The sequence below is a fragment of the Podarcis bocagei genome (assembly GCF_964188305.1).
Source record: "Podarcis bocagei genome assembly, chromosome: 8".
Taxonomy (NCBI): Eukaryota; Metazoa; Chordata; class Lepidosauria; order Squamata; family Lacertidae; genus Podarcis; species Podarcis bocagei.
Window position 1 is genome coordinate 36,028,298 of NC_138133.1, and position 14,771 is coordinate 36,043,068.

Consider the following 14,771-nt stretch of genomic DNA (forward strand, 5'->3'; position numbering starts at 1 on the left):
GGTTATATGGAGCTAGCTGGACCACTGGTCTGACTCAGCAGCTTCCTATGTTCCTAAGAGAATAATAATGTGTGAAGTGAGCAGCCATAAACATCTAAATAAAGTAGGATTCTCTGTTAAATGTTTGTTATACAAAACACCTTGGTGAGGCACATTTATAGTTACCATAACTTATATTTGCAGAGCAGGTAGGATTGTACAAGCTGTGCTCGACTTGTCATTATGATGGTTGTTTTTGTTTTTGTTTTTGCATTACCTTATTTTTGTTCTTGGTGGTTTGCTTACTGTAAAACTAGAAAGGGGGGTTAAGCTGGCAGTTTAGAATGTCAGACTGAGGGGCTTGGCTGAGCCATGAGGTTCAAAGAGATTAACCTGAACTCAGCTGTTTGCCTTACTGATCTCATACCAGCTGAATGTGTGACATTAAGATGTCAATAGCACAACAGAATTTATCTAACAGTTTCACCATTGACATCATCCTTTGAAGGTATGGGCAATTGCTTCTCTTGACACATCAAGATGTATTTCTTTATTGTAAATGGTCATAGGATGTAGAAAGAGTGTTTTGAACTTAAAATGAATCAGATAGTGTGTGTGTATTTAAAAATTATGGTTATATAGATATCTTTCTTCTTTGGGTTTTAATTTCAGTTCTGAGTCCCGTCCCATCCGCCTTCCCATACATTATTATCTAACTATTATTTATTATCGAACTATTATCTAAAATTTGCACCATTCAACAAGAGCGTAAGTATTCTCTTCAGGGCACGAGGCAGGTATACATCAGTCTGAAAACCAGCAAACTAGATAATTTACTCATTTATTTAATTCCAGTTATTAATTGCTTCCTCTGAAATTTCTTCAACTGATTGCTAAATTCTCTTTCATTGTCCACAAAACATATCTTAATTCAATCTACAACATGAATATTCAGGCCCCTAGTTTATGTATATTTATCTACTTTCTGTGGAAGGCTTAAAAATATTTGATAAATAACAACAGACTCTGCATTCATCCAATGTGTGCCTGGAAGGAGATGTACAGGAAAGGGGAACAAAAAATTATCCTGTCATTAGCATTTGAGGTTCCACCAGAACAATTTCTGCATAACGTCATAAACGGCAATATTTGTCAAATTAAAATAAATTTTATTCAGGAAACAAGTAACTCATGCCAATATTTTCCTTTGGGTCTTGTGGGTGTCATGATCCAGGAAGGGTTGGGAAACCAATTCATCAGAACGGGTCTGCATCCAAACATTCAATCCATACACTACACCAAACTTCAGGAAACAAATGCTTAGCTCCTTGTGTGAATTTGTCAATGGGAGGGAGAGGTTGACTGGAGACTTGAACCCAGTTTTCATTTTCTATTGTGTGACACAGTAACCACTACATATCACTGCTGTAGAAACCCAGCTCTGAATTTTCATTTTAGAGTTTCCAGACGTGATTTTTGCAGTGACAGTGTCATGCCCACACTGGAGGAATTCTCTTCCAAGGAGGATCTGGAGCTCCCCAAAGCTAAGATTGAGGAGGTGCAGCCCACATCAAGGGACTATGAGGCAGAGCAAGGGGATCTGGGGTCTTCAGGGGTCATGGCTATCCAACTTGCTCCTCCTCCAGTGTGATGTAGTGGTTAAGAATGGTGGATTTGTAATCTGGTGAACTGGGTTTGCTTCCCCGCTCCTCCACGTGCAGCTGCTGGGTGACCTTGGGCCAGTCACACTTCTCTGAAGTCTCTCAGCCTCACTCACCTTACAGAGTGTTTGTTGTGGGAGAGGAAGGGAAAGGAGATTGTTAGCCGCTTTAAGACTCCTTAAGGGGAGTGAAAGGCAGGATATCAAGTCCAAACTACTCCTCCTCCTCTTCTCAAGGCACAAATAGCTCCACAGGTAGAAGTTGAGAAGCCACCAGACACCAGAGCGTGCCAGACACCAGAGTGCCCACTTGAGGAACAAGGACTCCTCCGGGGTAAAGGGATATCCATGAGCAAGTTGGCAAAGGCATCTCAGGTCTGCAGCTGTTCTCAAGGCAGAGCTCTGACAACTCAGGCTTAAAAGTCTTTGGTTCCCGGTACAGAATACTAGAACAATGCCTTTACAGGAGCTCTGTGGCCTGTCTTCCTTGTTAACTAGCTAGTCCCTGGACCCAACTTCTTGTTCTGCCCTGCTTCTGGTTCTGCCCCTGTATTTGGGTTTCTGGAAGACTATGATTCTGGGACTGCCCCTATTTACTCTCAGGTGTTCTGCTATGTGCCACTTGGGACAGGGCAGACAGGCATTATTACAGGACTGAATTTCTCCACCACCAACAAATGCCAGATTCCTTTGGAAGGGATGTAATTGGGTGGCAGAGCACATGATTGACACACCGAAAGTTGCTGTTCAATCCCTGAGATATTTTGTTGGGGCAGGGACAGCTCCCTCTCTGAAACATTAGAGAGCTGCTTGCCTGTATGTTTAGACCAAGCACTAGGGAGTCTGTGGTCTCCTGAAGTTGTTGTAACTCAACTCCCATCAGCACCAGCTAGCAGATCCCATGGCCTGGGATGGTGGGAATGGCAGTCCAACAACATAGGAAGTGTCACAGACTCACCATCCCTGCAAGAAGGGAATCTTTATCTATACATATAGCTAATTGTATAACATTACTACCTGAAAGTGTATATTATCTGCAGGCCACAAATCAGTATTTTTATGACATGGTAGTTATTTAATAGATTTATTTCTCCCTTCTTGGTCTGGGAACTCAAGGAGGCGTCCATTGTTCTCTTCTCTCCTCCCCCCCCCCCCGATATTGTCACAACAATGTTGTAGCCTAAAATATAGTGAACCATCCAGGGCACTTAATGACTGTGTGGAGAATAGAACCTGGCTCTTCTTGGCTGCAGTTTGTTTGTTTGTTTGTTTGTATTAGATTTATATACTGTCTTTCATCATAAGATTTCAGGGCGGTTCACAGAATAAAATAAAGGATAAAAACAAGTAAAACAAAACAGCAAAACAATAACCCCCCCTTTCCACAGACACATTTAAAAGGTTATACAATACAGTGGTACCTTGAGTTACACACGCCTCAGGTTACAAATGCTTCAGGTTACAAATTCTGTTAACCTGGAAGAGTTACCTCGAGTTAAGAACTTTGCCCCATTAGTGAAAGCACGCCTCTAGTTAAGAACAGTTTCAGGTTAAGAATGGACCTGCAGAATGAATTAAGTTTGTAACTAGAGGTACCACTGTATTAATCAGCCAAATGCCCGGTTCTTTTCTTGTGCCTAAAATTATATAATGAAGGCACCAGGCAAGCCTCCTTGGGGAGAGCATTACACAAATGGGGAGCCACAACAGAGAAGGCTCATTCTCGTGTAACTGCCCTCTGGACCTCACGTGGAGGAGGCACACAAAATCTAAAAGCAAAGCAAAAAATCTGGCATTTAAAATAGGTCAGTCTAGAAGGAATTCCACAATTAGATACAAATTAGTTTGCACCTCTAACTAGTACAAACAGTTCTGGAGCCTATTAAATAACTGGAGGGTTCAAGGCTGTCCCAAGAGGATTTCTGAAGCCAGCTTTGAGCAGAGGTGGCAATATCTCTTGCAAGGACAGCCAAGTAGAAATACCATAGTTGGGGTTTTTGATCTCTTTGGTATGACACTGGTATGAACATTCATCTGCCAAAGCAAATGAGGATTTAGAGTGGTAAATAACAGGGCAAAACTTGGATGTTAAACTGCCTCAGTTTAAAGCAAAGCAAAACACCAAACCCTAACTTAAGCATCCTCTTAAAAGCCCTTCTTCCCCTCACCACTTTGAAAGGCACCTCGGCACAATCCGTGAGTTCAGCACGTATTGTCCCTTAATGGCAGGCATTACGTTTGCACAATGCCATAAATCACAACTAAAGGCTGGTTTTAAATAGGACACAGATACATGCAGGCACCACAGCTTTCTTAAGTGATACTTAGAGAGAGAGAGAGAGAGTCAGAGAAAGAAAGAAAGAAAGAAAGAAAGAAAGAAAGAAAGAAAGAAAGAAAGAAAGAAAGAGAAAGAAAGGAAGGAAGGAAGGAAGGAAGAGAAAGGAAGGAAGGAAGGAAGGAAGGAAGGAAGGAAGGAAGGAAGGAAGGAAGGAAGGAAGGGCAGTGGGAGAGAGAGAGAGTAAATATCCTGGGCCATAGTCTCCAAATATACTAGACCTAGCAGAGAATGTCCCATTTCAGTACTTACTGAGCTTGACTGAAGGATATTTTTATGAATACTTTTTTAAAAAGAAAATGCTTGCGGACTGCAGCCCCTAGCCAGTTTAATTAGGATTTAAATACCTTGTGGATTCCTCCCTCCCTCCCTCCCCCACCCACCTCATGCCATTGTGAAAATCTGGGTGTACATCATATCATCTCTATCCCCTCACCATTGCCTACATAGGCACCCTTTCTTTCCTGTTATTTACCAACCCACCCCCCTGCACAAAAAAACCCTTATTGGTGCATAAGCAGAGAGACAAGCAGGCTTACATGCAAAGACCTGCAATTACTGTCCCTGATTTCACTGTGAAAACTTTACAACGGGTCACACTGAAAAATCTTCCTCTACCCCTCCCACTCCTTCTAAGAGAACAAAAAAAAATCCATCAAATTAACACATCAATGAGTTGATTGTAATCTCCAGGGTTCAGTGTAGCACTTTCTAGCCTCTCAGACAGGAGGCCAGCATGATTTATCAATGCAAACCTAATAGCATCAATATGAATCTAACTAAAAATCAATATTTCATTACCAAATTGTTAGTGAGAATGAAGAAAAATTGCCAGAGTCAAAGCATTCTCTAGGGTAGGAGCATCTGGAGTTCAATGTGACAAGATGAGTGATGCATGACTCGGGGCCTGGGGAAGGACACCGGGAGGACAGGCCACTACGTAAGGCCGGAGACTCATGAAGAAAGCTCGCTTCCTCACTTTTTTATTTTTTAAAAACGCTTTCTCTAAGAGGCAACGAAAATGTCTGGGAGAGGGAAATGGAAGATGCTAAGGTTATTTACTGAAATGAATGCAAAACAACAGATGCAATTAAATCCAGAGTGCTGAATAAAACGGAGTCTGCTTTCACGGTGTCATATACACACCCAACTTTCTTGCAGTCAGGGTGGTGCAAACACGAAGGGCAGCCATGGCAAAAAGCCATCAAGCTCTGGAACCAGATTCTGAATTTTAACTACCGTACAGTCCGATCTCATGAGCTGCTGGGCTGAGGATCATGTGACGAATCTTCAGCTGCAAGATATTGTCATAGCACGATGCTACAACTGATAAAGTGTTGTGCCGTTGACATGAACAATCGGGGGGATATGAGACCGCTTTCCACCATTGCCCAAGCTAGCTCAGCACCTACTCTGATTAGCAGTGGCTCTGAAAGGTTTTGGAGAGGAGCCTTTCCCAGCCAGGGATTGAACCAAGAGCTTTCTTAATGCAAAACATGTGTTCGCCATGTGCTCCATGTGATCCTCTGATTAAATGTTCATGCAATACTCAAACACTTTGGCAACCAAATACTTGGGCAACCATGGTGCTACACCGGCCACAGGAAGACTCTCTCTTTCATGGTCTGGTAGCAAATAAGCAGCCACTGCAGATCTTTTAGGGCTGGTGAAATATGAACCCCATAGGGACGCAGGTGGCGCTGTGGGTTAAACCACAGAGCCTAGGGCTTGCCGATCAGAAGGTCGGTGGTTCGAATCCCCGTGACAGGGTGAGCTCCCATTGCTCAGTCCCTGCTCCTGCCCACCTAGCAGTTCGAAAGCACGTCAAAGTGCAAGTAGATAAATAGGTACCGCTCCGGCGGGAAGGTAAATGGCGTTTCCGTGCGCTGCTCTGGTTCGCCAAAAGCGGCTTAGTCATGCTGGCCACATGACTCGGAAGCTGTACGCCGGCTCCCTTGGCCAATAAAGCGAGATGAGCGCCGTAACCCCAGAGTCGGTCACGACTGGACCTAATGGTCAGGGGTCCCTTTACCTTAATATGAACCCCATTTGACTGTCCCGCTCCCCACGCACGGCCACATTTTGCACAAGCTTCTGGGTCATCTTGACAAGGAGCTCTACATAGTGCAGTAATCCAAATAAGAGGATACTAGACAGTTAAGTATTATGCCTCTCTATCTTGGCCCAATAAAGGCCACAGCTGATGAACCAGCTGAAGCTGGAAATAGGCATTCTTTGCCATTAAGCTAGTTGGGTCTCCAGTTACAGTATAGAATTAAGGAGTGTACCCCAAATAGGGGTGGGGAAATCTGTCCATTCTGGTTTTCTAGGTTTGTCATTTTCCCAATCCTTAATTTGGTTCTCCACATGTCTGTGGTAATTCACTTTAAAAAAAATAATTCATGAAAATTCGTGAGCATTTTAATCCAAGCTTGTTTATAAGCAAGTTTTTTGATCCAGTTTTAACAAATATCTGCAAGCACTTCCCCCTAATTTAATGGAGTTTCTTATTTTGTTTTCATAAATATAAACGCTTTTAATGTGCATTTCCCCCTAGTATATGCACTTGCTGCATACTGTTTGGTTGGAGAACAGCACCACTAAATTCAGTAAAGTACAAATTTCAAAAGACAACTGTGTTTTGGTTTGCTTGTTGGTTCATGAACTACGGGTTAGTTTCTCATTAAAATGAAAACAAAATCAAATTTCTCCTCCACTGCTACTTGCAAGCTACGCATCTGCTCCTTTGAAGAGTGAAACTCCATTCACAGCAGTTTAACATCCCGATCCTTTAGCCTCTCTCTTAGTGCTACTGAGGCAGAAATCTCACCACCAAACACAGAAACACAAGTGAGATGCCTGCTTCCTATAAGTGACTTATAACAACCATGTCTCAACAAAATCTTGAATCCTTGAGTTTAGAATAATTATAGCAGTTGGCAGTAATTTGCCCTTGCTTTCAGTCAGCAGGCTTGGAAACTTTGTGGACTGAATCCTGCTCACCAAACGCAGAAGGAGATGTGTATCCTGCTGCTGTGCTGAGCCTACAGCAGTGCAACAGGCCAGGACATGACAATTCATGCTTTTCTAATCCTCCATTAGAAAAGGTCCGTATAGTTAAAGCTATGGTTTTCCCAGTAGTGATGTATGGAAGTGAAAGCTGGACCATAAAGAAGGCTGATCGCCGAAGAATTGATGCTTTTGAATTATGGTGTTGGAGGAGACTCTTGAGAGTCCCATGGACTGCAAGAAGATCAAACCTCTCCATTCTTAAGGAAATCAGCCTTGAGTGCTCACTGGAAGGACAGATCGTGAAGCTGAGATTCCAATACTTTGGCCACCTCATGAGAAGAGAAGACTCCCTGGAAAAGACACTGATGTTGGGAAAGATTGAGGGCACAAGGAGAAGGGGACGGCAGAGGATGAGATGGTTGGAGAGTGTTCTCAAAGCTACCAGCATGAGTTTGACCAAACTGCGGGAGGCAGTGGAAGACAGGAGTGCCTGGCGTGCTCCATGACTAAACGACTAAACAACAACAACAATCCTCCATTTGTTTGAGTCATCCGGCATCCTGAGCCCAGCATATACAAAATGCTCATTCTTATGCCATAGATAACCGCAGGGGCCAGCAAACTTTTTCAGCAGGGGTCCGGTCCACTGTGCCTCAGACCTTGTGGGGGGCCGGACTATATTTTGGAAAAAAATAATAATGAACAAATTCCTATGCCCCACAAATAACCCAGAGATGCATTTTAAATAAAACCGCACATTCTACTCATGTAAAAACAACGCTGATCCCAGACCGCCCACAGGCTGCATTTAGAAGGTGATTGGGCCGCATCCAGCCCCCGGGCCTTAGTTTGCCTACCCATGGATAAGAGTGTGGGCTTTTCACTTCCTTCTGAGGGTAGCTGAAGCCATGAAGCAAAGAGGGAGAAGGGCAGTTCAGTCGATTCTTCCCTTCCTCTATCTCTGCTTGCTTCTCAGAAACTGCAGCCTGACTCTGAGGTCTCCCTCCACAAATGGGCTATTGTTATGGAGCAGCAAGCAAGGCCAAGGAGTGGGCAGGAGTGGCTTGATTCATTCCCTTGCTTGCAATCTGCTCCTTATGCTACCATAACACCTGGCCTCTGTATGCAGAAAGCAGGATTTCACCCTTTCTTTTCAAGTGCAAGATTATTTTTCCATTGTATTTCCAACCGGGGCTTTAAGAATACATTTCATGTCAAAATGTGTGACCAAATGGAGAGAATGACTAAACCTAGTTTGACTTAATGCTTAGGGAAAAATATCCTCCAGGTGCCTGTTTTCCAATTCTGGCAGGAAGTAACCCTTATTCTATAAAATTCCCATTTTATTAGTAGCTCTCTCGTTATTTAGTGTTCCTGCTCATGCAGAATGCCAGTTTTAGAATTGTAATCTTTTCATTACTTCAGTGTTTTTGTTGCCTTATGAGTTTGCTCCAATCTGTGGTGGAATTTTCCCTTCTCTTGAGGCCCATGCACTTTCTTTTAATTTTTTAAAAAGTTAAAATCCGAGAGTTCTTCCTTTTTATGAGGTATTTATAGTGTCCAGGCTTAAATGTGTCAGTTGAAATATATATATTTCTCTCTAGAGTTTTTCCTGGGGTTTGAGGGTAGAATGAATAAATGATTTTTTTTACAGATTACATGGAGACTTTGGGATGCAAAGGATATATTCAATAAACTCCAAATAAACTGTAAAAAATAATCTATAGCCAATGTGCTTATAAGTCCAACATATGGTAATTATAATTAAAAGGACATTTCCTCAAACTACAGCCTAATTGGTTTTTTTAAAAGCCAAAACAAGCTCCCCACCAGCAGAGGGAACATAAGAAATATTTCTTATACCTATGGGATTTCAAATTATTTACTAAACTTTAACTTCTATATCTCATTCCCTTCTAAGCCATTGCTTACTACTGCCTTACAGTTTAAGCATTAGTTTTCTATTTTGAAGTTAAGTGCTCCACAGAATACTGCAAGATTCTTAATGTCTGTAAATTTTGATTTACAGACTTTAAATTTTGATTTACATCTGGGGGGAAAACTGGCCTATAAGCTTAGACCCAATGAACCAAGTGGGGTGCGTGCATGTGACAAAATATCTGTGATATGACTGCATATTTTCAGCAAAACTAGAGATAAATGGGAAATCAGGAAAAGTAAAAGGGGAATGCAAACAAAACTCTGTGCTGAATAGCTTTATCCGGCCCAGGAGGAAAACAAGATACTTGCATCCCTTGTGACAGGATTATTCTGTAGTGCAGGACTGGGGAAACTGGAAGTAAATGTGGCCATCCGGGTCTCTTTGTCTGATGCATGGGAAACTCTGTATTACACCCACCTCTATCACCCATTGTGCCCATTCTCAGGTGCTTTGTGTGGCTTGAATGTGACCTTGCCTTGCGGAAATGTTGCTTTCCTACATTGAGACAAATGCATCTGACTGGAATGTAGCCTACTATACAAAGGTATGAATTGCTACTGTTGCCCTGCCCACTTTTACCCCCGACACTGCCTACCAACGACACGCAGCCCTGGAAGGAGGTCCATGGGGGAATATGGCTGAAAAGGCTTCCCCACACCTGCTGCAGTGTAAGCTTTTGAGAGCCAGGTTTGTGAGCCCACGCGCTAAACCCTGACCCCACCACCCTGAAATGAGACATGACAACAATGTATGGGTTTAAAATTAGGCCACAACTTTATTGAATTCAGGTGTAGGAACCTTGGCTTAGGCCTTGGAAGGTATCCCTGTCATACCCAACAGGGGCTGAGGATGCACAGGGCAGTCAGGTATTGTGGAAGGGGACTGTAAAGCGTGAACTTACACAGCGTGCCCTCCCACTTCACCAAAGCCGGGAGTTTGACCTATATGCCACCACTCTAGGGACAGTGACTCCTGCAATCAACCCTTTAACGGGCCCTGCAAAGGCCACCACATGGGGTGCATCAATATGCCGCCCATAACTCACAGATAGACTATAGAATACTGACCAAGGCCTAAAACTGCCACAGTTGTGATGAATCGCTACGGGGAAAGCGAAACCTGCCAATGCAGGGAAATTCCTTCCTGGTTCTGAATACAGCAACCATCATACGACCATAGCAGCACCCGCTGACCTAGGAAGCAAGAGGTTAACTTGCAAAAGAAGACCTTGTTATATTTTAGGGAGGGTTGGGTGGATGAACCTGGAAAGAAAACCAAGTGAGCCTGGGCCAAAGAGCATCGACTGAAGAGGGCCAGGCCCTCACCCCACCCCCAGCTGGCAACCCATTGGCCTGCTAAGATAGGGGCAGGGCAACGGCCACCCTATAGCAAGGTGGGTGGCACCTGGCCAGGTAAGCCTGCTCAGTGTCGCAAACCCTGCCCACCTCTTGGAGGGGGTGAGCGGAAATCTATGTCAGTGTCGCCTCATATCCAAAGCAAACCATCTTGTCAGGGATTTCCATTGCTACAAGATTTCCCCAGTTCTCCTTCCCCTGGGCACACTGCACAGCCTCCTCAGGTCTGCTCTGGAGGGTTGGGGGAACTCTCAGAATAGATTTGGTGGGGCAACCAGGAGGGGGGTGAGGAGGAATGTTCCATTGCACAAGTGGACAACCTTGCTTTGATGGGACCAACACTGCACTGGAAACAAGCCTTGGGATTTAAGCAGAGGTTGGAGAGCTATCTAGCCAACAGGCGTGATGTGGTTGCTGTTAAGTTTAATTGTTTAGTTGCCCAAAGTGAAACGGAGAAATGCCTGTATGTATATTGCTAAGGGTTTAACACTGGAAAATTCCATTGGAATACTAAAGCTAGAAAGAGTTCTCTGAGCTTCATTTAGTTAATAACTAATTGTTGATATCCTCTGCTAGCATTCACGTGAGTAACCTTGATGTTTCTGTACCTGTTTTTAAGAAGTTCTGGTTAGTAAAGTTTTGAATCTCATTTATGGGTCTGGACATTTTTTATTCCAAAAGGAGTCCATTTTTATGCATCCGATTGCTTCATGCTGCAAAGTATTAATATCTACAATATTAAAATGCTGCAGCCCATTTTTCAGATCCAGGGAGTTAGACTAGATGACTTCCAAGGTCTCTCCCACCGCTACAATTCTATTTTTTGTTTCAGTTGGACAAAACAAAATAATTCAAGAGTAGTGCTATTAAACACTCTGCTCCTTGATTCTCCTTTGTATTTGCATACAGAACTTTTGTTCAGATTCTTATCAGCAGATAGCATGGCCTTGGCTTGTAAGTAGAAGCCATCTCCTTTCCCATTGCTGTAACAAAGGCTGAAGAAATTGTGGGATGCACTTATGCAGAAATTAACCTATCAACTTTGTACAGACGGCGGCTTGGATACCTCTCATTCCTTTCATGCTATTTTTTTTTTGTTCCTTGGTTTGAAGATACAAAAAGCAAGTGCCTCCTGTGAACAATAAGTATATTTCTTTGTATTAATTTAGATTTTCTATCTCCAGTGTTCTAATCTTTTCCTTTCTTGTTTGATTGATGAGACTCAAGTTTAGGAGGTTTAAGCAGCTGCTGTAACAACCTTACAAACTTTGTTATTTAACTTCACTCTTTTTCTTTGTTTTGTTTGATCCATTCTTTTTACATGGTTGTGTTGATCACAACGGATGTGTTTTCATTCCTGCTGTAACTTTTATGTACAGCATGCATGTCATTTGGTTTTCAGTTTCTAGGTAAAATTTGATGTTTAAAAAGGTAAAGAGACATTTCAGTTCACTTCGATGATGATCACCAGTCAGGACATACAATGATGTCTAATGTTGTTTTACCTTTGCTTTGAATTTTTTGTGCTCGAATGAAGATGTGTAGTTCAAAAGCTTGCATACAATAGCAATGTAATCTTTTGAAGTAAAATGCACTATAGGATGACAAAATGCAAAGATGGATAGACCTCCAGTTTCTTTAAAAATCACACTGCACAGGAAATTTCAGGTGGTTTGGTGTGAATTTTCGCCTAGATTTAAAATGAAATAGAATTGCAAGTTATTGCATAGGCAGGACAGAATAAATTTATGGCTGAGCAAATGTAAAAATGATGCGGATCAGAAAGAGCACCCCATTCCCGAATCTTACTTTTAACTCCCTGTTACTGTCTATTTAAAAGTCACCCCTTTTGAGCTCAGTGGGACATTCTTTGATGAATAGGATTGCAGCCTAAAGAAAGTTTAAGATTTCAACAGTGTAGAGTACATCTGAAAAAGAGGCTATCTAGAAAATCATAATCTGTATGTATGGACCTAGATCATGGCTAATATTTTTTTACTGATTAGTTTGTAAGAATAAAATATCTATTTTGTTCCAAGCTTCCATTTTCTGTTTTCTTTTTACCTTCTTTCTCTCAGGTTATGTTATATACTTGATTCCATTTTCTCTCTCTCTGTAACTAGCTGTTGATGGCTTATCCTGTTGCTGACAGTAATGCAAACACCTAAAGTATTAGCCATAACTTTCTTTTAAAATCCATATTTCATTCTGAACGTGTATATGATTTAAGGCCAATTTTCTTTCAAAACTATGGAGATAGCAAGAGGCATATTAAAAGTAACTGGTGTGTGTGTGTTTTATTTTAAAAAATCACGAAAGGCAATGTATTATGTGCACTTGGCATTATTTATTTATTTATTTATATATTTGCCATTAAAATAGACATCTGTTAAAATGTGGCTGATGATATAAATGGATATTTTTTTTCACAGATTTGCATTTTTCAACTAGATAATCTTTTATGAATTTACCCCATTTTACATACTTCTGTGTAAATTGTTTCACACTAAATCTGCTTAACTTTATTTATGGAAAATGACAGGTGCATTTTTATGACACCTTATACTTTGGGTCTTTATTTTGACAAATGTTGTTTTATCCTACTCGTTTGTACTTGAAAGTTTGCAATATCTATTACGTTCAAAAGGAACTTTTGGCAAAGGCCATGAATGGTTGTAGTATCTCACTTTGAAAAACCACGAAAGGAAAGAATATAAAAACAAAATCTTTAAAAGTTGCAATACACAGCACAAGCTGGAAGTGTGGAAATAAACAAATGATGCTGCTATTTGACCCTCAAGATGTAAAGTGGGCATTCAGCAGTATCACAGAGCACACATATTTCCCCAGTGGGGGAAGAATTAAACCTAACTTTGGAAGAACATGAAGCCCTCTCTTTGATGCTAACTTTGGTTTGGGCGACAACAAATTTTTTAACACGGTGAGAATGAATACTTCAAAGTGAACCAGGAAATCCCTTCAAAGTGAGACAAGTGATGACCCATTTCCAATGGCTGAATCTTGAGGACAAAATGAAATCACATGCACTCACACAATAGGAAAGTGCAAATAACAGCTTCAGAATTAACGAGGAAGATCCTTCTGAATTGTCCGGTTCATTTTCAAGACTGTTCTTCTTGCTCCCCGATGTGTGTGACTCTTGTATTTATCTGTAGTACTTGTCAATCACAGCTGTTTCCTCAAGGAAAACACCAAAATGTGGGAGGAGGCTCATTTCTCTCATGTCAATAAGTTAGAATGGTTTGCTTTGTGTACCTTGTTCAAGAAGAGCTAAAGACCACCTGGTTTGCGACTGGTACAGCAATACCCCATGCAGCCTGTCTAGGATAAGTAGTTGGTTAATTCATATACATGAATAAAATTGACACATTAGGTTGTATCTCTGGCTGAGCCAAGGTTGAGGGAGTTAACGCAGTGCAGTCCAGCCGCACCAGGAACCTCCCAGCACCCGGAGATCTGCTGGATCCTAATCTCATCCCAGTTTAGGCCTGCTCCCTAAAACAAATCATTCATAAAGGTATAACATCCTTTTGGTATCTGATGGAATATTCTGAAGCAAGACATAACATATGCGTAATCATGGCTTATTTTTGTAAATGCGTAACAAAAATGTGAATTAAGTCCCCCACCCCAATAATTGCATAATTATATTTTAGCTCAATTGCTAACTTATATTTAAAAAAGCATAATTAAAAATAATTGGAGAAATGCTTTAGCACAAAAATGGCATGAGGCTGGGCATATTTTCTAAACAGCACATTTTCAGATGGATATATTGCAAAAAAATATGTCTCTCCTAATTATACTGAGACCCCCAAAAGCTACTGCAAAAGGAACTTAATTCACATTCAGTTCACTCAGAAATTAAGGGAATTACTTTTGGGTGTGATGCAGATTAATATATATATATATATATATATATATATATATATATATATATATATATATATCCGTGAATTAGTTAATTTGAATTAGTTAATTCCAAGCCTTCCCCACCCATTTTTCTTACGGTGACTGGTAGGCAGCAACAATAAATGCATCTTCTCTTCCATGTAATTCCCATAGGAGCTTTAATTTCTTTAAATTATGAGTTATAATTCTTATTAATTCATAAAGACAGTATTTTCCCCCCAAGCTGTTTTGGCTAGTATTTTTCCAGTTCTACACCTATTTTCCTTTGTGCAATCATATTGGACCCATACTGCATACATGGCAGAAAATATTACCTGTGTTCACCAAGTTGAAAAAAAGTCTGTAGCTGTAGCTGGTCATAGGTAAAGGTAAAGGTACCCCTGCCCGTACGGGCCAGTCGTGACCGACTCTAGGGTTGCGTGCTCATCTTGCTCAAGAGGCCGGGAGCCGGCGCCGTCCGGAGACACTTCCGGGTCACGTGGCCAGCGTGACGAAGCTGCAACTGGCGAGCCAGCACCAGTTCCACACATGGAAACACCGTTTACCTTCCTGCTA

General features: G+C 41.6%; 1 long non-coding RNA gene across 1 annotated transcript in view; it reads left to right on the forward strand.

Annotated features, from left to right (window-relative positions):
• Window positions 1-348: 348 nt before the first annotated feature.
• LOC308593472 overlaps window positions 349-14,771 on the forward strand; it is a 126,365-nt gene continuing 111,942 nt past the window's right edge. The window contains exon 1 of the long non-coding RNA XR_014010967.1: window positions 349-487. This is a non-coding gene — a long non-coding RNA (uncharacterized lncRNA). The remainder of the gene's footprint in view (window positions 488-14,771) is intronic.